The following is a 26,310-nucleotide window of genomic DNA, read 5'->3' as shown; positions in this document are numbered from 1 at the left end:
GGACCACTGGAGACTGTTTTTACGGGAGGACTTAACAGGAAACACAGATTTAGGCTTGAAGCAATGAGGCTGGGGAGAGAAGGATACAAATAGCAGCTCTTTAAAAAATTGGATCTTGGAGAGGAGTCATTAAAGGCTTGTTTGCAGAGACATTATTTTGCATTTTAAATTCACATGAAACATGATTAAAGGAAACCTCAAGCAGTGTGATTTGGGGGCAAAAAGTATGGCAAAGGAGAAATTTTCTGTACACTCTATAGCCAGGAATTTCTAGGACTTTTCCAAAATGTAACACAGGTAACATAAATTCTCCATTTTTCATTTCACAAGCACCCTTAAATATTTCCAGCAGAAGCTAAAAAAGAAAAAAAAAAAAATCAGGAGAAAATATTGACTTTTGTTATGTCAAAATATCATAGTGTGACAGAAAAGTAAGAAAGCAGTCTATTTTTTTTTTTAATCCCTTGTACTAAATAACACAAAAATACTTGTCTAGGAACTTAGTCACATATTCATATGATATGTAGTATCTGAGGTAGTGTACTACTGGCCCAAACCTGAAATCAGGAATTGTAGCAGCCTAACCCCAAAACAGCCAAATAGCATCAGGAATTAACTATAGTTTTCAAGACTGGAGCAGACAATGTCAATAGGTGTGGAAACCTATAATGGTTAGCCTGAGACTGAACACCACATTTCACTGCAAGGTAAAAACATGATTTGATTAGCCTTTGTAAAATCCACTGCCGTTGTCCTACTGCTATTTTTTTCCCTGACTTCAACGCAAGATAAACACATAACCTCCACAGAATGAACTACTCTACAATTCTGCAATATTCTATCAAGTTCTAAAGGAGAGATGATATAGCAATTTGTTGAGCTTAAGGGAAATTTAAGAGTTTCCCAAAGCTCCTGATGTGGTCTGACCCATAAACAACAACCTGGAGTGGCTCCATCAGGAAATTTTTATCCAGTGCTTTGCTACAAGAAGAAAACTTTGTGGCACTGGCATTGACAGCATTCACAGGATTCACAAGTACACCCAGCTGTCACAGAAAGCCTGCTATTTGAATTTACATCAAAAGAGTGCTACACAGTTGCCTCTATAAAACAAAAGTAAAGGAACTCCTCTAAGCCAGTGCGAAACTATATCATCATTAGGAAAGTGCAATAAACTCATAGCTGGGTTAAAATTTAAAAAAGGCACAGAGCTTTGGGTTTCAGACTATCACTACATTTTGGTAGTAATCATGCATAATAAATTCCAGAATTAATCTCTTGGTATTAATTTGAAACAGTAATCTAAATCCAGGTAGGAATACTTGGTGGTTTTTTGTTAGCTTTGTTTTCAAGTGACTTGTCCTGTGGTAAAATAACCCAGTGGTTTTGTACTATAGTTGTGTTAGCATAAAGAAAAAGATGCTCTGCGCTCCAACCAAAGTAACTTAGTTTCAGACATATTTTGATTTTTGTCCACAGAAATACTTGCTAAAGGTAAACATAAATTTGTATTTCCATATATCTGTATCAAAAATATTATTGGGGAAAAAAAAAGAAGAAAACAAAAAAAAACAAACCTGGCAGTTTCCTGAAATTCCTTATGAAGAGGATGTTAGCAATGTTGACTGCATGTTGGAATTGCCCTTTGTGAGCTGGAAGAGCTCACCAGTAGTGCTAATGATAATTTTCAAATTAAAAAAAAAAATCTCATTGATATGTGATGATTTGTTTAACCCAGACACTTAATCCGATACGTCTGCTGTTGACAAGATCTCACTGGATTCCTGCCTGAATTTCTGGAAGGGTACCAAGCTTGGGACTGAGGACCCAGTGCCGTCAGTGTTTCAAGTTCCAAAGATAACCCAGCAAAGCAGAAATCCAACCTTTTTTCCATAAGCACATGGCAATGTCTATTCCTCTATAGTACCTCCCAAACCACTGAAGGTAGAGTAATGTAACATTCCACGGGACACTACTTTGGGAATTTATAGTCGGTTTATGTAGTCAATACACAGCAGTCATCCTCTTGGCCATGTTCAGATACTATTCACTTATTGCTGCTTCACCAGACAAGAATCACCTGCTGTTAGTGCAATAAGTGGCATTAGTGTTGTATAAACAATTAAGTCCCTCTTTTACACAACGCTTGTTAGCTGAGGCACAGCACTATAGAGCTAACTTCATCTGATTACCCTGAGCAGCTTAACACTTTTTAAAATACCTTGTCCTGTTTTTATGTCTGCTGTTTTATAAGATATCAACAGTATTCCTGATTATATCCCATACTCACACATGATGTTAGTAGTCTGAACTTTACTACTCTAACCAAAGAGTCAACATATGGCAAACATTGTAACTCAGAACTAGACAGCAGATTTCTGCCTGCAATCAGGTATCAAACATTCAAAAGAACTTTTAGACAATAAGCTTAGTATACGAACATTAAAATTAAATTTCTATAGCAAGTAATTCAAGAACAATAATCTATGCTCAGGCATCTGGGACATGAAGGGAAGCTGCTATTCACAGCAGATTTTTCTTTTACATCCTATGTATGGCTTTGTGCATCCTCGTCAGAAAGCCATAGGTAAAAGAATTTATAATGAACTTAGCATGCTTTGTCAGTTACTGCTTGATCCGGAAATGACTTATGTTAAAGGAAGAATTGTGCTCACTTGAATGGGCTTTAGATCACCACTATTATGATGAAGTTTGTACAGAAGATTTACAAGAAATAGAGATGTAGTTATACATTTTTTAGAATTCTAAGTTTGAAAAGTGAAATTAAAAGCCATTCAGGCTGAAGGGGGAATATTCTTCAAAGTCTCTAAAATGAAATTCAAAACTTGGGCATATAAAATAGCAAGTGATTATCCTATCCTTTTGAAATAAAAAGAATGTTCCTATTTAATCTCTGAATTATGAATGCAAGAGCATCTGATCCATAAAGCCACGTTGTTGTATTCTTTATTAAATCTAGGAGTTTAACAAGCTTATCACAAGATGTTCCCTTGTTATCTGTTCCTGCCCTTTTTCCCTCATGTATTTTTCTGAAGATAATATTAGAGGAATAAAATACACATATCATGGCTAAAAAAGGAGGAGTCATTAGTTAATCTTTGATCAAGTGTCCAAAAGACAGCAAGTAAAGAATAAAGTAGAGTTGTTGTGTGGTCATGAGAGACTTCATATCATTATCTGCTATGATAAATAACTAGCTCTGTAGCTGATGAGACACTGGTATATGTTACTCACTCAACTTCCAAAGGACTCTAGAGATGCTCCCTAACAGCACTGTTTTATCCAGGCTGCGATGTTATGGTCTGGATGGAGAGGTAATGCACTGAACATCAGCAAGGTCGTGGAGCTGATGGTTTACTCTTCGAGGTTGGTTAAAAATTATGTTCTTTAAGGGTCTATACTGCTATTACCTGAGTGTAATATTTTCATCATTGGTCTGGGAGAGATGGAATTCACACTCATTCAGTCTATGGATGACAGCAAAGTGCTCCATGGATCATTGGGTCACCATCTAGAAGCACCTGTCCAAACTAGAACAATGCAAAAGCAGGAAGTCTATGAAATTCAACAGGGACAATTCCATAATCTTGTACATGTGATAGAAAGATGTACTCAGCTGTACAGGGTGAGACTGACTGTTTGGGGAGAAGCTCTTCTGCAAAGGATCTGGGGGTTGCACAGACAGCTGTCAGGATCCTGGATGCACTCCCCAGCCCTCCCAGGGTTTGGGGGCCAGAGGGGCTGTGTTTGAGGTCACCTGGCTGAGCAGAGCTTTAGTGGAAAAGGAGCTGTAAGAAGACACAGCAGGACTTCCACCCTCTGACTCCTGGGAGCTGCTCTCAGTCAAGTCTCTCTCTCTCTTGGTCACAGACTGACTTATCCAGGCCTGTGTTTGTGCCTGTGCATGTCCCCCTGAACCTCACCTGGTGGACAATCCAGCTAAGCCCCGACTGATTTCCCAGCTTGACCTAGGACGTGCCATGTCACCCTGGACCTGCCTGGCCACCCCAGGCTGTGCTTGAGGCTGGGCACCATCTCCAGGCCTGCCCCGCTCACCCCGCTCCTGTCGTGTGCGACGGACAATGGCTGGAGAGGTTCTGCCCTGCAAGCCTGGGCATTGAGCTCAAATTTCAGCCTCCTATTCCTCCAGTGAGGGAACAACCAGCCCTCCTTGTGCCCTGACACAGACAGCTGAGTGTGAACCATCTATGGGTCCTGGCAGCAAGGAAAAAAGGCAGCTTCTTGGACTGTATCAGCAAGCAGCACACACACAAGGGAAGGGATTGTACTTCTTACTCCATGACCTTTAACAGCTCTGAAAAACTGTACAGTCTGAAACTCCAGAGTACACAACTGATCAGTGATCTGGAGTGAATTTAGTGGTGGGAGACCAGGATGGCATTGAGCTAGAGTGCTTCATGCCCCATGAGGAGAAGCCAAGGGCTGGGATTTACAGTCTGGAGCAGCCATGGTTTCAGGAATAGAAACTCTTCATTATTCAGATATTTTCAAGACCAAACTGAGTAGTTTGGCCAGGATGACCATGCTTTGAACAGTGTCAGAACAGGTTGGACTGACACTTCCTAAAACCTCTTCTAACATGCCTGGTCATGTCCCAAGAGAACATACTTCCAGGAAGCAATGCTCTTTTCTCTGTGATCTAGCAAGGAGAGTGGGGCATAATGCCCAGGAAGGTACTTGGTAATGGACATTGAATGGAAGAAACACCATGAATCTGAACCTTTGTGCCTTTGACAGTATCCAACTGACACTATGGATGTTAGTCAGCTCCACTGGTATTAGGGCATCACTTGTGACTACTGTTATTTCATGGAATGCTTAGAGAAAATGGCATGAAGGACTACTGCTTGAAACACAGAAGGCTAGAATAGCCTTCACATCAAAGCTCTGCAAAGTCAAAATTTCCCATATAACCTTTCTCATTGTCAGTGCAGAGCATCTCAGTGCATCTGGTCTGGAAATCTATCTGCATATATCTTCGACACATGCCACAGTAAACCCAGAATTTTTAGGACATGTTGAACCTCCTGGACATGCACAGAACAAACCACATCGCACATCTGCAGATGGTTCGATGCATATGGAGCAGGTTTGCAGTATATTGAAGAATTCCAGATTGTTCTTGGTTGGTGGATTGTGGCCTACTAGGGCCTGGAAAAATGCATGAAGTCTTCAAAATCCTTGTATAGAAAATCTCTGTCCAAAATAACCAGAACATGTCTGGGAAAACTTACATATACTGTAACACTTTCAGAAAACTTGAGCCACTGCCTTGCTCTGTCTCCCAGCCTTCCACACTGGTATGTGCTGTATGACTCCTCATCAATGACAGATAAGAAAGGTCAACGATTTCTCCTCACATGTACAGCATTTGCCTGCTTAAAGGAATTTACAGTTTCCCCCCACTTCAGGAGATTAGAGATTTTGCATTAAATTCAACAGTATTGCAGACTTATGACTGAAAATCCTCTCAACAGTACCAGTCAGTAGGTACTTACAGATGCTTATATAGCAGTCCAAAGAACCAGTCTGTACACGGGCCTGATAGTCTCACAACAGAGATCTCACTGCCCATAGTCATTTAACATGGAGAGCATGGTTCTCTACCCTTAGCTGATCTAAAGACAAGAAAAAGTAGTAAAAGTCTATCAAGCTGGGAACAGCTGAAGAGTCGTGGGGGGTTTTTGCACATGTCATTCAGTGCCTTGAGATGAGCAGTTTCTAACACCTGGTGACATGGTCATAGCTTCCTGTTGTTACCTACAATTCTCTCTATTAATATCATGTATTTTCTTTCCAATGGTTACTGCACAGTCCCAGGAAATTCAGCTTCAGAAACTCAGTGGCAGCTGCCACTACAGTTAAGGAGAATAGAACCAACTGGTACGTTGAATGGCTTATTCAAAGTTCCTGTAAGAAAGAAAAACTACAAGACTACTTCTACAGCTGTGTTTCTGTGTAGTGGGACAAAAACAGGATGTAAGCTTTTCGTATATAACTTTTGCCCTAGCTATAGGACAAAAGCCACACTGGTATTACAAGAAAAGGAAATAGGAACATGAAGTAAAGGTAATAAAGTAGAAAAAAACCCCTTTTTTTCCTGAAAAGGCAAACAAACAAGTAATGCCAGAAGGTGCCATCAAGGACTGCTACAGGATGTCCCCTTCCATAAAGGAAATCTACTAGAAATGAAAAACAGCCCAATTATCCTAATTTTAGAGGGTTCTTCCTTTCAATATAACCAGACAAGGAAAGACAGGAACTAAGGTTGCTGTAATAATCTATTCCTTCTGAACTTTCCTGATCTACATGGAGAGATAATCACAGCAAGAATTTTGGATTTAAAACACAGCTATTGTCAAAGGGGAAAGGGCATTTTTCTTCCTTCAGTTCAGGCCATATTCCTAGAAAAGAAAACCACAGCTACAAGCAATTAAAACATGTTATTAACTCACATGAAAAGGATTTCATTGCCGTGAAATATATATGTAAATTTAATTTGCTGCAGGCTTCATGTTCTTTTACATGTATAGCACACACGTGTAGGTTGGCTTTGGGTTTTCATACAACTATCTCAATAAGTAATCTGTGTATCTGGTTCTGCTATTCACTTTTTGTGTCAAAAATTAAATGCATTCTGCAGTAAAGTCAGCTTTAAAGAATAATATTCAATGCAATATTTGTGTTCCTGCACATCCCAGATCATTCTAGGAACTGAACAAAAGGAGCTAACTAAATATAAACAAGTAATCTGTGTTCTGTGTGTCTATAGTACCGTTGCCTCAAAGATGACAGTAAGCAAAAAATACTGAAAGTGTTCATTCCTATTCCAAGCTTGTTGCACTTTTTTCCTCCTTATTTTCACAATTACTGTTACAGGGGAGACTTATATTTAGCAGTGACTTTCTAACATCTGTTTGCTAAAGCAAATAATGCAGGCAAAGTTGTGGCTAGAGATAGTACATAGAAACAGCAAGGCCATAGAAAAGGGGGAAAAATGCATGTTTATGCTGAAGGATCCTTTTGTTTCGCTCTTTTGAGGCGGACCTCGGTGACCTTAGAAAACCTCCAGCTGCAGCCCGTGAAACTGGGTTAGGAGCTCAGCAGAGGACCTTGAGAGCCCTCTGCAGGCGATCTGTGCCTGGGAACGCCGAGAGCCTGATCCTGGTAGCCCTGCTCTGCCCGTCCTCAACTGCCTTGATGTGTGCATGAAAGACATGTTTTATTTGCCATTTATCACGGTGGGGGTTTTGGTGTGCAGCAGTAAGCCATCGCTTTAATGATGCCTTCAGCTGGCAGCGCTGCTCTGCTCAAATAACTACTTGCCAAAAAAGGAAAATAATTTGTCCTCTCTCTGAATTTGTTATTTCATTAGGGTTCCTCAAGAGAACTCTAATAAAGGATTTGAGTGTATTAATCACCCTCCACAACCTTCTCAAGTAATTAGTCTTTTAAAATGTTTGCTACCTCCTTAGTAGTACATAATTTGATGGTGCCTGGTGAATCAGCTGAGGTTCAGACTCACTAACCTTTAGAAGTTCGGCCTGTCTGAGCTAATCAGTCTGGGCCCTCAGTTGAACTGAAAACTGCAGTTTTTTCACTCTTTGTGGCAGGTTTATAGTACAGAACTGCTGGACTCCTGCCATGAAGGAAAACTCAAAACATATAAATTCTTTGTAAGGCAATGCAAGGAGGTGGCACTGAGAAATAATGCTTTTATGCTGTCAGAGACACTGTGGGGCGAGCGGGGACAGCCCTCATTCTAAGACAGATGTAGCAACCATTGCTCCTGTTTAAGTCCCTAAATGAGTAATCCTGGTTTATGGGGCCCCAGTGGTGGAAATCTGACTGCCATTTCTCTGAAGGTTTGGTTTTGGGTTTTTTTGGCACAGACTGGGCTCTCAGAAGAGCATTGCAAGGGCCACGCTGGCAATTTCCAATGCAGACCCCTTGAAATAAGTGTAAAGTGCAATTTTCATTGAATAGGCATACATTTTAATGACAAATTTCATGGTGAACATAGTTAAGATATTACCAGTCTATTTCATACATAAACCGGACAATAAAGCAACTTAATGTTAGAAAATATGAAGCCACAAACCACTCAAACATATTTGGCATCGCTAGGTAACACAGTCCACTTGCCTTGTCACTTCTTGACATTCAGTTCCATTAGCCTTGTTTCTGGTAAATTAAGAAAGGTTGTATGTCTCTGAAATGCCAAATAAAAACTCCTGGAATATCCCCAAAGCGGTCTGTGATTCTGTAATTCAATATTCACAGACCACTTTGGGGACATTCCAGAGATTTGTATTTGGCATTTCAGATACTTGTAAGATACTCGAACTAGAGCTGTTTGGAGGACAAGGATCTTATTTTACTACATATTTTAAGGTTTAGACTGCTGACATTTTATTCTGATACTGGCCTGAAAATTAAGTCCTTCACATTATTTTGTAAAAGAGATTTTAACTATAATGCCAATTTTAAAATTAGATCCTTTTGATCTTTAGATTTAGTTCATAGTCTTCTGGTACTGTATAGGTAAACCCTAATGTGCCCTCTGACACTATATAGTTCAGGCTTCAAGGACAGTGATCAAGAAAGCTAAAGATACCAGAGCAGAAAAGGAAACATGTCAGCTTAAATCTATGCTCTTGCTGCAGCCATGTACAATAATTCACCTGAGATCCCATTCGATCAGTCAGAGAAAATTGTCACATGGACATTAATATCCTGGACTGGGATTCTTCAAAATATAAAACCCCAGAAAAAGAAATACAAACTATCATTTTTTGTGTGTGTCTGAAGTGCGGAGTACACGACTGAAAAAATGACAATAGGAATTTAAGTAAAGAGACATTAATCCATCTTAATCCAATGCAAGCTACCAGCAGTTTTTCTGCAGGTAAAAGATTGTATTTATCTATATAAGCTCACCCCTGGATGTCAGAAAAGTAGAAATACAAAATATTTGCAGATGAGAGCCCATCTCTTCAGTCAAAAGAATTTGTCTCAACTTCCACAAAGGGCCTCCTTTGTAACTCATTTATCATTTTAGACTCCTCATGCGTAATAGGCAGCACTTGCATTAGCAAGTTATCCTGTTTAATTAAATTGAGAAAGAGTTCCCTAAAGTCAGTAAATGACAATGTATTATATTTCAGTATTTCTGGCCATATGGCATTAAAAAAAAAAACAAAACAACAATTAAAAGATGGACGTGCATGAAGCTTCAGCAGGACCCATATTGCATTCAATTTTGGGCCAGAGGCAAGGGCTGGTAAAAGCAGACTTTACACACAATAGTTCTGTTTTACAGACATAAAAGCAAAAGTACACTTTTATTAGTGGACATTTATAAATTACTTATAAAAGAGAACAGATCAATGTGTTGCCATCGATCTATGTAACATGTCTTGTAGGCAAATGTGAGCTCAAAAGTCAGTTCCACTGCATCTATTTGACAGGAAACACTGTCCATCTCTGTAATGATTGCTTATCTCATTACTAAAAACTATGTTAAATGATTTTTGCACATATTCATGTGTTTGTGTTTATTTGTATATGAAGAAGTCATCCCAGTAAGTGATAATGTGAAGCCAGTTGTTTAAAAAGTATCTGAAAAGAGTATTCTTCAGCTGGTTCCATCAGGTTTTAGTGGTGAGCAGGAGTCTCTGAGGCAATGGTGTTTCTTATTTGCTTGTGACTAAGACACTGTTAGGGCTGGTGGGTTGCAGGATGAGTCCTGCAGATCCTGCTGGTAAATGCAGGACAATTCTTATTTTATAGAAAAAATTGAGTGTCCTACTGTAATATTTTGAGCTTTTTCTAGTCCTAGGTCACAAATCTTTAACATAAACCAAGTTAGTGTGGTATGGACAAAAAGAAAGATATCTATTTTAATAATCCTCTCTCTGCTGAGCAAGGACCATAATGTAACAACACATTTTTATTTTCAATACCTGAAAAAAGTAATTATTTTTGAAAAGACTCTACAAACTCCAACTCTCTACCAGATTCCAGAACTCCAAATCAAAATATGAACCTGTAACTCCTACCAGGGTCCCTTTAGGAATATTCTACATAGTGATGGAAAAGGATTTAAAGTAATATCCTTATTGCTGGGTGTAAGATCTCAGTGACTGAGGAAAACATAAGAATTAGCAGGTAACAGGACGCTAAACCTTTGCAACATTTTTACTTACCTCAGTTACTAATAACACTTCAGAAGAGAGGGAAAAGGAAAGGGATAACACAGAGTCTAATACTTCTTCTTCCATTTACTCAGCTTGTTATTCTTCCCCTGCTTTGAGTTGTGAGAATAGGAGCTATTTGTTAATGTTCTTGTTCTCCTTCTGGCTCATGTGAAAGGGCAGACAGATAACATCAAGTAGCTGTGCAGGGATACTGCATGTACTTTTTCACTCTACTGCTTAATGATATGGGGTTCAATTAAAAATTTATGGTGTCATATTTTCCGTGATATTATTGCTTGTAAAAAGGGTCTGCATTGCACAATCATATTGACTATGTCACTTCCCAGGCAAAACATGCTAACCTCTATCTGCTTACATCTGTTTTAAGCCACAAATAAACAAGTTTGCACAATGTCTCACTTTGGAGCACTAAAATTGTCCTGTCTTATGTCTAGGAGAATAGAAAAAGGACCTGGAGAAACCAACTAATGCATTTTCCTTCTGTCAAGGACCTTGAAGTTTCCAATATGTCTTTGTACAGTCAAAGTGTAGAAAAAGTGTGAAAATCATCTTCAAAAACATGAAACTGCTTGAAACAATAGTTATGACACAGCTAACAGCTGGCATGGTTACAAGCATTTTTGTTCTCAGGTGATCAGGAAACCTTTCCCTGTTTCTGCAATGGGATTCATTACCTTGATAATCTGTGATTGTCCTATGGGACATACTTTCCCCCCACATGCTGAAAATGAATCTTGCTGTGACTGTTTACCTAAGAACTGTAGCATTTTTTGGTTCCATGACAGAATGACTGGAATAACAAATGAGAAACAGCTAATAATGAGTGAACTTTCAAACAGATAATCATTCATACCAAATTACATTCAGCTGTAGGCTTTCATAAGCATATTAAAATATACTATATGGGGAATGAATAGTTATAGTACATAATATTTCACAAATGAAATCAATTTTACTCTTTTTCAGAAATGTGTTTGTGAATCACATTTTTAATATTATGTCAGCTTTATGCTTTTAAATACAGGAACTATGAAAGGGTACAAAGGCAATTTAAAGGGTTTTATTGTACCTATAAATGCATACTCAAGCTAGGTTGCAGCTGTAAACCCTTATGATGTAATCTCTACCTGTACAATATTCTTTTATGTTACTGTTTCATTTCTATGCACCCTGAAAATGGAAGCTTCATATTACACTTCCCAGAGAATCTACATAAACTGTTATACTACCTTTCCTCTATCATAATTTTGAAATGTTTGCTTAAAAGATAGATGACTTCAATGCATAGTTTTTATCACTATTTCTACTGTTTGTTAGCCAGAAACAAGGATATTTTTCTTCCTACATAAGAAAATTTTATGTCAATCCCTCTTTTGCTACACTAATAAATTATGAATTGCTCTTTGATATTTTTAAAATATTGAAATACAGTATTATTTTTTCTGGAAAAAAAGGGAATACCTTTTATTAAAATAAAAATATTTGCTTATACCCTTACATATTTATTTAAATAAATTTAACTTCCACCAAATAAAATGGCCAGAAAATCTCTGTTCAGTTCTAAATTCTTTTCTGCTTGGGTTGTGTTGAAATTACATCTTCCATGAATACAATATATTCTACATCTTCTGTCTGGAAGGAATGCTTGAAATCAGACAGTGTTTTGGGTAAACATATTTATAGAAAACTTACCATAATTCAAGACCAGTATGTCTCTGACCAATAGGTCAGAAACCCAGGAGTTTTAACTGACATAGTTAATGTCCTTTGTGAAGTTACATGATACCATCTCTCTCAAATAAGACCTCTCAGGACTCCTAAAGACAGAATCACAGGTTAATAAATCCTCTTCAGCAAAATAGTGATTCCTTAGCCTTTATTAAATTTGGGCTGCTGAAATGAAATGCACTATGGAGGCCAGATGCACCAAGGGAGCTCCAGCTCCCTTCAGCTCCCAACAGAGTTGTTCAAATTGCTGTACTAGTCTAAAAATGCCCATGGCAGCTTCAGTGTGGTTATGAAGCCTACCTCATTCACACAATGAGAAAATCCAAATTCTACTGGACCTTAAATGTTTTAAGCTTAAAAATTTTGAAATATGTAAAATTAGCAGTATGTAGCAAAAGCTGTCATTTTCAAAAGCAGTCCCTCAATATACTTGATAAATCATGGAGAAATAATCAGGTAAAAATAATATTTCTCTTTATCTTGTCATGAGTAAGAATTTCTACTCTAAAAAAAATGTTTCCCCTAAATTTCATAAACACATTTCTATGAAATGAAAAAAGAAGGAGAAAACTCAAATGGTTTTAATGGACGTTTTAACTCTAGACTGTTTCATCATTTCCCCCTATATTCATTTACCAAAACGTAAGTTTTGGTAAGAGTCTTTCTAGTTCTTCTGGCCTTCAGTAATAGAAAAATTCCCCTCAAAGTGCTGACCAGACCCGTGGTGCAGTATCTCCATAGCAGCTCATTCCTGAGGAAACCTACATAAATGCAGGACTTCTGCTAAACCAGAGCCTCCAACTTAAAAAATATAACGACAATTAATACTCATACATTTACATAAAGAACACAATTTCTGATATACTATTTCTCCTTGCCCTGTCTGTGTGTAAATTGTGGATGTGGCAGGCACAGTTAAGTGTGGATAAGTAAAGTGGTTTCCTTAGAGACATTAAAAGCAGAAACTATAAAGCAGCATATCCTCCCAACTGATGTGACTTTTTAATGGTACTGATAACACAGAGAACAGACGTAAGTAGTCTCACTGTTTGTATGCACACAGCATAGCTCCCCAAATAGCTGAATTACTTTCCATATAAGATCATAAAATCTAGCTGGAATCTCACAGGGCTGCCATTAGGGAAGAGGGCATGACTATGACGTTCCAATATTAGTATTATAAGCTAAATATAGCAGCCAGCATTGCTGGGGCCCACTTGTGCTTGTTTCTTCTGTGATGAGTAATTTTTCTCTGTTCTTCACGTTAATAGCAAGCTCATGTGTATTGGAAAGATCTGATGGCTGCAGCAAGCATGCTTCTAACAAATCCAGATCAGAGCTCAGACCAATATGCCATTCCTTTGTCAAGTTTTTCAAAAACAGGAGCTAAAATTAGGCATATAGAAAAGTAATTCCTGAAACCACTGAATGTAAGAGTACTTCAGCAGTACTGGGAGCTAGGGAGGAGAAAGACAAAGTTTGCATTTATGTAGAAATCAATTTGATGGAAAACCTTACGTTTCTCTCTGGATGTCACAGGAAGTAAGTGACTGCAAGCAAACATTCACTGTGATCAGTAAGTAATGCTTTGTTTCAGTTAACAGGCATAAATGCACTGACTTCGCATTACTGACTTGGCTTTATAAATGCCCTGTGTCTCTGCAGCCACACACAGAATTCAAGGTATGTTGAGTCTTTGTAGGTTTTACAGAGTTTCATTGCTTGAACTGTCAGCTGAAAGCAAAAAATTTATATGGAAATATTGATCACTGAAAAAGGTGACACATCATTTCCTAGGTTTTGTTGCTTTCTAAAACCATGTTTCAATGTCTTAAAACTGATGTTCAGCACTGTATGATTAGGAGAGTAATGAAAAGCAATGGGCTAGGTCTCTGTCGAAACCAGTCAGTGCACAGAGATTAGCAGAGTACGAGATTGCCACAGAAATTTTGTCTCTGTGATTATAGCAGGCACTAACATTCACAAGCAATATTCCCAATGTGTATCTCCATACACACACACACTGCCTTCAGTCATAGCGCCAAACAGGTTTTGAATCTGATCTCCTGATACAAGTATGTTTCACAGATAATAGAGAGCATATTACGACCTTAAAAAGTCAAAGAAAGCAAAAGGACCAGCAGCATAGCATTCAACAAGTAAGAATTGTTGTAAGGCATTAGCCTTATAAGTATCTGAAGAGGGTTTTTAGAATACTGATCCCTTAATGGACAAGAGCAAACCTAGAAGGGACAGGAAAGAATGGAAAAAAGTTTTGTCCATGCTGCTGGTCAGGAAAGAAACTTTTTCTTTTTCTTTCTTTCTTTCTTTCTTTCTTTCTTTCTTTCTTTCTTTCTTTCTTTCTTTCTTTCTTTCTTTCTTTCTTTCTTTCTTTCTTTCTTTCTTTCTTTCTTTCTTTCTTTCTTTCTTTCTTTCTTTCTTTCTTTCTTTCTTTCTTTCTTTCTTTCTTTCTTTCTTTCTTTCTTTCTTTCTTTCTTTCTTTCTTTCTTTCTTTCTTTCTTTCTTTCTTTCTTTCTTTCTTTCTTTCTTTCTTTCTTTCTTTCTTTCTTTCTTTCTTTCTTTCTTTCTTTCTTTCTTTCTTTCTTTCTTTCTTTCTTTCTTTCTTTCTTTCTTTCTTTCTTTCTTTCCTTCCTTCCTTCCTTCCTTCCTCCCTTCCTCCCTTCCTCCCTTCCTCCCTTCCTCCCTTCCTCCCTCCCTTTCTCCCTTCCTCCCTTCCTTCCCTCTACATTTTTGGGTTTGTTTTTTTTTATTTTTATTCAAACAGATCCGGAATGGTACCACATAAAAAGGCAAATATTGTAGTAGAAATGCAATCTCTCATATATACAGGAGTCAAACATGGCTGCAAAGAGCAATTACATAAACATTTGTCTTCTGGATGCTTCTTGAGCAAACTGAGTTTTAACACCTCCAAGCAAATGTGATTTCACTGATGATTTGTTAGTTTGTTAGTTAAAACCTCTTTCATTCCTTGACCTGTAACTAATGTTCCTTCTTCATCTTTGACTTAAAATGGTTCATTGTTATCTCAGCTTTCCTAAATTAAATCATATTACTTGTCTCTCATTTCTTGTTTGTTGGGCATCATAATAATTATCCTTGAAAACTGGCAAGTTTGTATTGTGAGGGCAAGTAAAATTTCAAATTCTGCAGTAGCAGTATGCAAAGCATTAATCCTTTTTTACCTGTAAAATTTTCAGGTTTTTTCCACATACAAAGCAGCCTTGGAATACCACCGTAACTTCAAAAATGAATAAAATTACTCTAAATTTTGCTCTGTTGTTATTAAGAAATGGATTATATTAGTAATTTGAAAACAGATTCTTTGGGGCGCTTGGCTTAGGCTGGCTGTATATCTAAACTAAATCTCAAATACTATTAGTACAAGCGAACGTACTACAGAGCACAGTGAAAGAGTTTGTGAAGCCCAGACTGTCCATATAACAACCTTTGGCCAAGGTGTCTGATATACAGAGACACACAACGCTGCAGTTAGTTCTGACTTTTGTGGAACAAGACCCCTCAAACTGCCTTGTCTCTTTCCTTCCACCTCATCCTTTCTCAACATGCAATTTGAAGATAAAATGTAATTCATTTTTTAATTTGGATATTGGGGTCAGTGTGTTGTTTTTCATAAATGGGTTTTGTTCTATCAGCTCTTTGCCTGTTTTATCTAAAAGTTTAAATGTTCCTTATTGTGTACTAAAGTGTATAGCAGAAGTAGAACACAACTGTTAGAAGCAGGATAAGCTTTCATAAGTCCAACTTATGTCTGTGTGTACAAATGACAGGAAATTTATTGAAAGATGTTTGTATACAGAAATAATTGTAGCACAGTTTATGTCCATAAACAGTGTGGGTCTTTTACTGTCTTTAACATTCTGGTATCATTGTAGCCTTTTGACAGGTTTAGCATGATTACAAAACATATTCCCATATCTCTATTTTAAACATACATTAAAAGGCTTTTTGTAGAATATCATCTTTTTACCAAATACTATTGCACACACCACAGTGGATTTTTAAGACAAATATGCTTAGGAGAGAGCAAAATACAGGTGGAAATCTTCTTGTAAAAATCTGTTATGCTTTAGGAGCTATTTTTTTCAGTGTATTACAGCACAGAATATCATATGGCTGCATTTGTCCATCAGTGCCTTAGGAAAGAAATTAAAAAGCCATAATTTCATCCACTTCCCCCTTGCTTTTAGCTCTCATTTGATACTGCCAATCACATATATCCATCCTACCACAGTTGTGTACATCAAGGAACCAAGAGAGCTCCTTGCATCTTGCATCCTTTCTTCAGAGAAGACAAAAATACACTTTCAAATCACGTAAATAGATATATAATTTTTAAAAATCAGGTTCTTGCTTCCTTCTGTGCCCTTGTGTAGCTAAATCTGTTCTTTAGTTTTTACCTGCAATCTGGTTTTGTGTGCATATATGTCGAATTTCAATAGCCTGATTAAATCAGAAGTGACTTTTAATGCTACACTTCTGAGAAGAATAGGAGCATAACTAAGGATAAGCTGTTTTAGTCTTAAAGAGAATTAATTTGCTTGACCATGTGACTGTTCTACTTCACCTCTGAGTCTATCACTGCTCTAATCAAAGTGCCCATGTATCAAGAGCATATATTCTCTCCACTTACATTCATAAAATTCTGAACTCATTGAATTTACATCTAGGCTGATAGCAAGAACAATCCCTATGCCAGCTACTTTAATGAAAGTTATGTTTTCTGAGTATGACTATATATACTAACTAGTATTTAGATGAACTGAATTGTACCATTGATTTGTGCTAGTGCTATACTTCACATGATTTTACTCTTTGGAATTAATCCAATGTAAAGTTCAATACCTGACAGACTGGGGGGGAGGGTGTTGTCATTTATTCTGCTAGGTTTTCATCTATGAAATAATGTGTTTAAGGGATGCCTAGGCTCTTTCACACAGAGAATATTGCAGAAAAAATTCTCTCCAAAGTTGCATAGCCAATAGCATTATTACAAGTGATCTGTTTTTGCCAAACATTGTATTTTTCCCACAAAAAAATAAAATAAAACAAAAATTAAAACAAACAAACAAACAAAATTTAAAAAACAACAAACAAAACAAAAAACCAACAAAAAAAAAAAAAAAAAAAACCAAACAAACAAAAAAAACACAGAAACTGGAGGAAAAGGCAGCTCCTGAAATTTCAGACTGCTTAAATTATCGTATTCACTGACGTCTTAGAAAAAATCAGAACTCCATAAACTTCAGAGTGAATAAAGTGGGAAGTGAGAGTAATTCTTAATTGATGTTAATTTGCTGTAATATAAAGAAAAAACTATTTAAATAGTCAAAAGTTACGTAACTGACATTTTAAATAAACAGCTTGTTGCTAACAGCCTGACAAGCCTCTTCAAACTGAGGATGACAGTGCTAACATGAGGGTGGGAGAATTGCCTGTCATGTGTTCTTGTCATAGCTGCTGGGGAAGGGACTCATCTCACCTAACTTCAGAACTCCATCAGCTGTGGGTAGATTCAGCTCCAGAGCCAGGCATGCAAGGTGTACATTCAGTTATAGTCTTTCCTAATCTGGTCAGCTGATTCGGGGCAGTACAGAGAGCTACTGAGATGGTCAAAAGTGGGTGACTATTTCAGGGTGAGATTAACAACTTTCTAACTTTTGCTCACTCTATGGACTAGATCTGATATTCACCTCTGTATAACCTTTGGCGTTGAGCATCATCTGAGATTCCCCAGAAGCCCAGGATGACAGCTGAAGGCTGTCAGGTATGGCATGGCACCTGGAGGGCAGCCCACACCCTTTGTTTGCAGCAGTCAGAGGCTATGCTGTGCACCCTGGGGCACCTCAGGTAACATGTGTTAGGCAACTGAATTGCACCCTCACTGATTATAGCAGAAACTTAAACAGCTGGCTCACATGCAGTTACCTTCCTGTACTTGTGTAAATTTAGTGTCTCAGTCTGTCTCAACATGGATATCTAATGCTTTTTGAGTTGTCCAAGCAATTTCTAGCTCCTTCTGTATTCTATTTACACCACCAATCATATATTCACTGGCTTTGCAGACATCTGAAATACTCTAGGCAAGAAATTGCACGAATACATATATTTAGCCTGTTGAAGCCTGCCTGCAGTTTCTAATCCAAGCTAGTTGTTAAATTTCCTCTCCAGACAACAGAAAGATTCTTCCAACAGATAGATACTTCCTTGGGTCTATTAATCTTACTTTAATGGTTTAACATATTCTTAAAACTGATTCTATACTGAGTACAGTGGAAAATAACACAACTTTTTGGGTGTAAAAGAAGCAATTTTCAGGTAGACAAAAGTGGTGAGAGGGTCCAAGAGACCTAGTATTATTTCATACTGAATCATTATCAGTATTGACTTAGCCCCTATTGTGGGGCATCTGAGAGCCTCAGTACAAATAATTCACTGATGAGAAACAGCAGAAAGACTTCATAGGGAAAACAAGCAGCAGAACACATTGGGAGCTATTACCATGAAGGCTCTAAAAAATACATAATGCTTGATTTATGAGTTATGTAGGCTCGTTCAAAGTCTTTTCTGGGTGCAAATAAAGGAGGAAAAAAGAGGTTATTGCAGAATGCTCCTCAGAATATATCATGGTGTTGAGTTTTCTCTAATTTATCTTGTATTATTTGTTTCCCATACCTGTTTGAAGAAGGGAAACTCCTTATCTCCAAAAGTCTTACCTTCAGGTCAAGGGACTACTGTGTATTTGAGCCTTGGCCTTACATAATGCACTGTGAATCTCTAGTCTGGTGCCTAGGCCCGTGCTTGCTTTGCTTGCACTTCATCACAACAGAAGGTTTACAAACTCCAACGCAAACACTGCCATACACCCACCAGAGATTATCACAGCAGATCCAGCACAGGCCCTTCAGACTAGAATATCTTGAATTTGGACACTGGAAAAGCAAGTTCAGGTCTTCTCCAAAAAGAAAATAAACTTTCTTATTAGTTTTAGTCAAGTCTGCAACTAAGCATCACTTGCTTATAGCTTCAAACATCTCAGAACGTCTGTTTCTCTGTGAGGCTTCATGCCAAGGGGACAGAATACTCTGACACAGGAACAGTGGGCACCTTTGAACACCATTTCATTGCATGTGATAGCAAGAGTCATCGCTTCTTTGAAAATTTGAACTTGAAAAAATATAGTATCTTAAAGTTTGCAAAATTTTACATTCTGTTACACTATTGTAATATTTTGAATTTAAATTCTGTAATATTTAGGAAGACTGTTCAGACACAACAGGGCAGAACTTCCATTTACCTAGACAGAATTTTATCATCCTTCAAAGACAATCAAGAAAATACTTTGCCTTCTGCTTGCATACTACTGCCTTTCTCAGCACCTTACCTGATTTTGTAGGCGCACATTTATCCACATCATAAAAATCACCTAAAAGCTTCTTCTGGCTGATAGAGCTGGGTTTTTTCTTTAATTATAAAGCTACATCTCTGTACATCACTGCAAATTATTGAAAGTGGTATATGTTCTATAGCTCTCTGGTTTCATTTTAACATGGAAATCAGTCTTTGGATTCAAATGAACTCATAATCTCATTTTCCTGGAATATTAAGAAAGAACAGTACATCAAAAACGGCAGAAAGAAATCTGTTATATAACTCCAAACAGGAGGAAAAGAAGAATAATAAGGTGCAATCGAAGAGGAATCTTTTTCAGCCAAGATTTTAGTAGAAGTTTCATTCGACAGCTCTATGATCAATGTTTTATTCAAATTCAGTAATATGAAACTTAATCACACATAAAGAGCATTGGAAAATATAGTTAATAGCATCTTTCCCAATATTTTATCATGGTATATACTGTACAAAATTAATGTGATATAGCTACAATAATGTACAAAAAAATTTTAAAAACTGATTTGAGAATGAGTGAAAATTATTCCATTGTATTTTTTTTTAAATCCAGTTTTGTCAATTTTTTTTAAAGTGAATGTAACATTTAAAATTGTAAATGAGAAAATTAGCATGAAAGCACATTAAAAAAATAGAGGATTCATTATGCTTAGCATGTGTGAGTCACTAAAGTGTGGTGAGTAGGAGGTTCTGTGTAGTAACCTGAATTGTACTGAAGATACAGTACACTTTGTATGCTTTCCCTCCCTCTCTCTCTCTCTCTCTCTGTCTCTCTTCAGAGGCTCATGAACCAAACCTCCATGAGTACAGATGAATAGAATTTTGGATATTTTCTTAACCAATTTTATGTGATTATTAAAGATGTACAAGCTGTGTTACATTCAGTAGGATGAAAACTGGCTAGAGGACCATAAGCTAAGGCACAAAACCAAGACAAGCCTATTTGCTTTTCTGAAAATGATTGCCTATTGTAATCAACATAACTTTTATAACAGGAACATCTTCCACGTCTCAGCTAATATGGCCTAAATTATTCCTTTCTGTAGTTTCTGGGCTCAGGTCCATACAAGTCAGTCAAATCACATTATTGCATGCAGATGCTGAAAATTCTGCTGGTCTCAGTGCTCTGCAGTCTCATTTTTCATCCTACTTATGCCGACTCAGAATGTAAGCATAAAAAGACTTCAAGTGAGTCAAACTTTAGAAATACAAATTCCAGACACGATGAGTAATTGGACACCAGTCTGACCAAGTGAACAAAATTTTACACTAGGAAAAAATAAATTAAAGGTTAACAGTCATTTCCACAGGGTGCACAAAGAAGAAATGAACAGAGAATGACGTTAGTTAATCCCTTCAAATCTTATCCCTAACCCAGAACAAATATAGATTAATTTCTATTGCCCAATTGCTCTTCTAACTCCCAAACATTACATCAAATATTCCCCATCATCCTGTTGTATCTTCAGACCCATCTTTCCTCCTTAAAAGTAGGAAATGGTAATGTGAATTCTGGAGCTCTGAACAATTTCACATATATTTTGTTCCACTATAGAACCTAAAAGTTTGGTTTTGTTACATTATTCCTTGCAACATGTCTATCAATAAGAATAAGCATGACAAATTCATCTTGTATTCATTAATAGATGTTTTAATATTTTACAAATTTGAGCTAAGTGAGTAAAAGTATCATCGTATCTCACAAACATTGGCAAGTATTAAATACTTATAAATAGGCTTTTTTTCACATTATTGAATTGTTGCAGTATATGTACTGTGATTTCAAATGATTTGTTTAAAAAAGGGGAGATCTATATTTCCTACAAAAAATACAACCTGAACAATTCACTATCACTAGATCCTTCTTATACTCTTATGATCAGTGTTTTGCTCACAAATTCTCCACTTTCCCTGTAAAATGTCTCTGTCCAGGAAGGCAGGTCTTAGTCACCCAGAATGATTTCACTTCATGACTGAAGGAAAGGTCAAACCAGAAGGAACATTCAGGAGGACTAGGAAGGAGATGGGCAAACAAAGAAACAGAATTAGGTGGATTTTACTACAAGCAGTTGGTGTGCTGGGCTTTCTCATTAGAACAGTTGAACATTGCTCTCATTCCCTAAGTGCCTTGCAGCCCTGTACACAGAGCAGCACCTCCCTTCCCAAAGACCTCCTAAAAAGTGATCTTGAAACCTATTTAAATCCCAAGAAGTTGCTGAGATTAATTCACATCATATACACTTTTGTGTGCATGCAAAAGAAGAAGGAATATAAAAAGACAAATCATGAATAATCCATTTTAAGCATCCCTTTACCGGATGTAACCCCTAGGGTAAAATAGGTGTCTCAAGACAGCTGTCAGGTAAAAAACAGAAATAGGAGGCTAATGAAAGGAGATTTTTAAAAAGAAATTGTTTGAAGGGTAAACTGATGACTTAGAGGAGATGACAGTACACAGATGGATAAATCTACGAGGACAGTCTCAAAATGCAAGCAAGATCATCATTCTTTCACTCTCCCTCAACTTCCTTCATTCTGATTGTGGCCTCAGGGCATGAGTGCAACACACACACTAAATAATAAACAGTGCAATAGGCCTTTAAGGCATTCTCTATTTCAGAAGAGCTCTTGACCTATGAACATCCTGGAAATAGTTTTTTTGGCACTGTCATAAATAAATTGGGCCATTTGTTGCTTGAGGGGGCCATTCTGGCAAGACTTTTCAGAACATAAAATAGGCCATGACTGCTGACAGAGGTTGAATATGTCCTTCTGAGTGCATTGAAAAGATGCTAAAGATTACAAATGGACTAAAAAAATAGTATAAACAAGAAAAAAATCATATATCTATATTCTTCATTCAAGTTTGGAGCAAAGCTTCAAGTCTTTGCTATGTTTGTAATATAAAAGTTAAGAGTTGTCCATGTCTTTAAAATATTAACATCTTAAAAATAAAGTGAATCAACAAATTAGTAATGTTCATAAAATAAAGTATTTATATAAATGGAAATTCCTTTTTAAAATTTATTTATTTGGAAATATTGAAATAGAAAAGCTTTTTAGCAAAGGTAGGGAAGCTATCTTATTAGAGAAAATTTCTAAAATCCAGAGTCCTAGGACTTATAGGATGTAGGATTGCAAAGGAGCTCAAATGTTTTGCATTACTCTAGAAGAATTCTGAAGTCAAATTTCTGAAAAAGCAACCAGAAAGTTGTTTCACACCTCAGTGTCTCAAAATTGTTGACCAACACCAACATATTTGATTGTTAGCCTTCATACAGACTCCTTCAGTTTAATGAAAGATCTTAGTTCCCTGCTTTATAATAGACAGTGAGGAACAAAAAAAAGATTAAACACACACACACAAAAAAAGAGAATTACAATTATATTCAGCAGTTGTATCTCTTTCCTGGTGTTATTTTGTAGAATAGGAGAGCAAAAAAAAAACCAAATAATTCAGGCTGGAGAAACAAAAGAGTTTCCTCCATGCAGAATTAATCATCTCTTGTACAAGAAGTGAACATTGCCCAAGGAACATATTTAATTTAAATCAATGAATGTGGTTCAAATGTGACAAGTATCCTGTGAGAACTCTTGATTTAGAGGATGAAGTATCCTTGTCTAGAATCGTATATTACTTTTACCTGCATATGTCCTGCTTTATCAAAAATATCACATTGGTTACCAAAATTATTTATGAATTGCCGACACAGAGTGGGATTCCCCCCTTGGCAGATTGCATTAAAGCTAGAGATCAAATAAACCCCAGATAGCTCAGATGTCAGGCGGTCATTCTGAGCAATTATTAAAAAAACAAATAGTCCAAGGTCTCCTGTAGCTGATATGCTAGGATTTTCAGTCAACCAGGTGAAAACCTGTCTAAATGCTTTCTAATTGAAAGTCTTGTCAAAATTAAAATTCAGTAAAATTTACATGTTCTATGAGAATATGCCAATTTCTATGCATTTCTGATGGATAGTTTAAATATACTTTAAAATAAGTTCATCCACCTCTCCAAATATTGTTAACCTTATGTTAGCCTTACGTGATTTCCAAGCACCAGGGATTTTCACTTGGAGAGTAACTCTTACTTTTTTTAACTCCATGACTAGGAATCAAACTTACCACTCACTTTCAGAAGTGAAAGCTTATGTTTCCTTACTTAGCTTAGATATACTCCTTGTCTGTTTACAAATTAGCTTTATTTGTGCAGGTGTGGCTGGACTCTTCATCCAAACTGGTACCTCAAAAGCTCAAAACTCATCTGTCAATACTCACAACACAGCAAACTCCACAATTACAATGAAAAATCATGTGATATGACAATTATTTGGAAATCTAAAAACATGCTGCTTATAGAACTGGTAAGTGTTCAGAAACATCCCTTTCAATCTTCTCTTAAAATTCAGTCAGTAAAGTTAGAGCATTTGCTGAGCAATTCAGCTTCACCAAGTACCTGTCAAGTCTCCTGATCAGCCCTGCAGCAGTTTAGTGCAGGGTCAGAGATCCCAGAGTTGCCAATGTGCATGCCAGCTGGAATGGAAGAGATAGAAATAAAACATGTTGGAGGGGGTGGTAGTGAGGGGAAGTTGTTCTTTTCCTGTGCATCCCTGCAGTTGGCAATCACAATTCCACAGCAGCCCTTCCTGAACCACCCCATCTAGAGCTAAAGAAATATTTGTGTTGCTTATAGCAGTAGGGCAGATTGCAAATATGGAACTGCATTCATCATGTAATTAGGAAAGTTAGCATACAATGCAAGCTGATGTTTGAATGCTACACCTGTACCCAGGCTGGGAGTACTCAAGTGGTAATCGACCTACCACTGGTAGCAGTGTATGAAGACAATATTCAGTGGCTAGGTAAGAACCCAGCATCCCTGGCAGGCACATTCTTCACAATCAAAATGTTTATCCTTATTGGAATTTATTAAACTTTGATTGTTTTTCCTGCAGTTTTTCATGCCAGGCATCTGCTTAAAGCTGATTAATTTTGATGTTTCTGATAAAAATGTTCAGTCATTTCCAAGAATGATAGCAGAAGAGGATACATGCAATGACTGTTCTGAAAACCTCTTGCATCAGTTTCAGTGAGAACCCTAGATAGCTCAAATGTATCACATAAGAGATAAACAAAATAGAGATTGAGAAGAGAAAAATGAGGATGAAGTGAAGTAAAATAAAGGGGAAAATGGTTAAATAAATCTTCTTTTTCCATCATAGTTGATTCATTCTGTGCACAGTATTCGAGACAGTCACTTCGCAGAATTTCTGGCAGAAATTCATCAGATATTACTTTGAGTATTGTACTTAAGGAGGAAAATAAAATAAGAATGTAAACTCCACCTGGTATTCAGGAAGATGTCTCATTGCATTGTCTTCAGGTAGCATAAGTAATTTTATCTGACATTTTCCAGTTAGTAATAATGCCCTGATTTCATATGCCACTGGCATACTATCCCATTACTTAATTGGTTAATAAACAGGTATATTCAGTAATCATGGTGGACAGTGCCAAACTGCCAGTCTTTGCTCCAGAAACATATGCTGGCAGTTAATAATGATTATTTAATAAAAGGATCTATTACAAGCAGTTTTTGGTTGCTATGAATTTGTACAGGGAAGAAAACATATTCAGGCTTACTGCATCGAAGAGGAAAGAAAGAAGCAAAGTGGCTGATGTCGTATGGGTGCTTTCCCTTGATTAAGTGAAGAGGGTGACAAAGAAAGCAAGGAAACACAAGAAGCTCCATCCAGATCTGCGAGGTATCAAGCTGTAGGGATCCTATGATAACAGTGCTAAGAGACTGCATTAACGCAGCCAGAAAATACAAGCAGATAATCAACTGACAGTGAAAATGGCAGGGTGGATAAATGCGGTTCAACAGGGAGTCTTTATTCCGAGGGACTGACACTGCTGTGTCGTGACGCAGTTCGGAGGGCTGCAGCGAGGCTGGCATGTGGCTCTGCCAGAACAATAGTGATTGACTACAGATGGGCACTTCCTCTCCAAAAACACTCCTCACAGCTCACTGGCAGGGAGGGATACGCAGACACAAGCTCCAATCTCCATGGTAACCACTTACTTCAGCGTGACATCAAGCCCAGATCAAAACTCCATAGGCGTCAGATAGTACATGCTGTTTCTTTCCTTGAATTAATAATATTGATTTAAAAGGCAGGTTCCATTAACTGTTTCTGCTCTATGCTGGGGATAATTACTGTCTGTGGTGCCAGTATTATTCCAGTGACTTGAAAAGAGGAAACGCAGCATCGAGTTAAATAATTCATGCTGTGCTGCTGCTCACTCTGTCCGTAGAAGCAGAATTATTGCTAACTGGGCATGGTAATTTCAGCACAGGGGTGATAGGATTACGAAATGTCTAATTGCTTTCTCATGCGATAAGATTACTTTTCTGAAAATGCTTTAATTCTTCCAAGCAGAGGCAAACAATCCAGACAAGTGACAAAACAGGAACAGCCTGAATGAATACGGCTGAGATTTTCCTTCTGAAAGCAGTGAAAAGTGCAGCCAAGGCTTCATTCTCCTTCCCACCCCCTGCGCCCTTCCCTTCCCGAAAAAAAAGCTTTTCAAAAGCAAGCAGCCAATGCTGAGAGTCTAGAGGGGAGGGATCTCCTTATACTACTCCTTAGAAGTGGTTCCTCAGTCAATTATATGATGTTAGCAGGCTCTGTGGGGTTTCTCAGTTAATCTTCCAAAGCTGCAAGGTTGGTAGTTGTGATACAGTCTGTAAGGGTAGGCTTGCTTGCAAATTTGGAGAAAAGAGGAAGAAAAAGTTTCAAGTTTCTGTTGATTTATGCTAAGTGCCTCAAGGACAAAACCCTGAACAAAGCAGGACAGTTCCACTTCT

At 37.4% G+C, this 26,310-nt stretch overlaps 1 long non-coding RNA gene across 1 annotated transcript in view; it reads right to left on the bottom strand.

Annotated features, from left to right (window-relative positions):
* LOC148223723 (uncharacterized) overlaps positions 1 to 25,937 on the bottom strand; it is a 70,595-nt gene extending 44,658 nt beyond the window's left edge. Inside the window, exon 1 of the long non-coding RNA XR_015804049.1 lies at positions 25,083 to 25,937. This is a non-coding gene — a long non-coding RNA (uncharacterized LOC148223723). The remainder of the gene's footprint in view (positions 1 to 25,082) is intronic.
* Between the last annotated feature and the right edge of the window lie 373 nt (positions 25,938 to 26,310).

The sequence above is a fragment of the Sturnus vulgaris genome, chromosome 5 (genome assembly GCF_052056855.1).
Source record: "Sturnus vulgaris isolate bStuVul1 chromosome 5, bStuVul1.hap1, whole genome shotgun sequence".
Taxonomy (NCBI): Eukaryota; Metazoa; Chordata; class Aves; order Passeriformes; family Sturnidae; genus Sturnus; species Sturnus vulgaris.
This window is presented reverse-complemented; position numbering and strand designations above follow the sequence as displayed.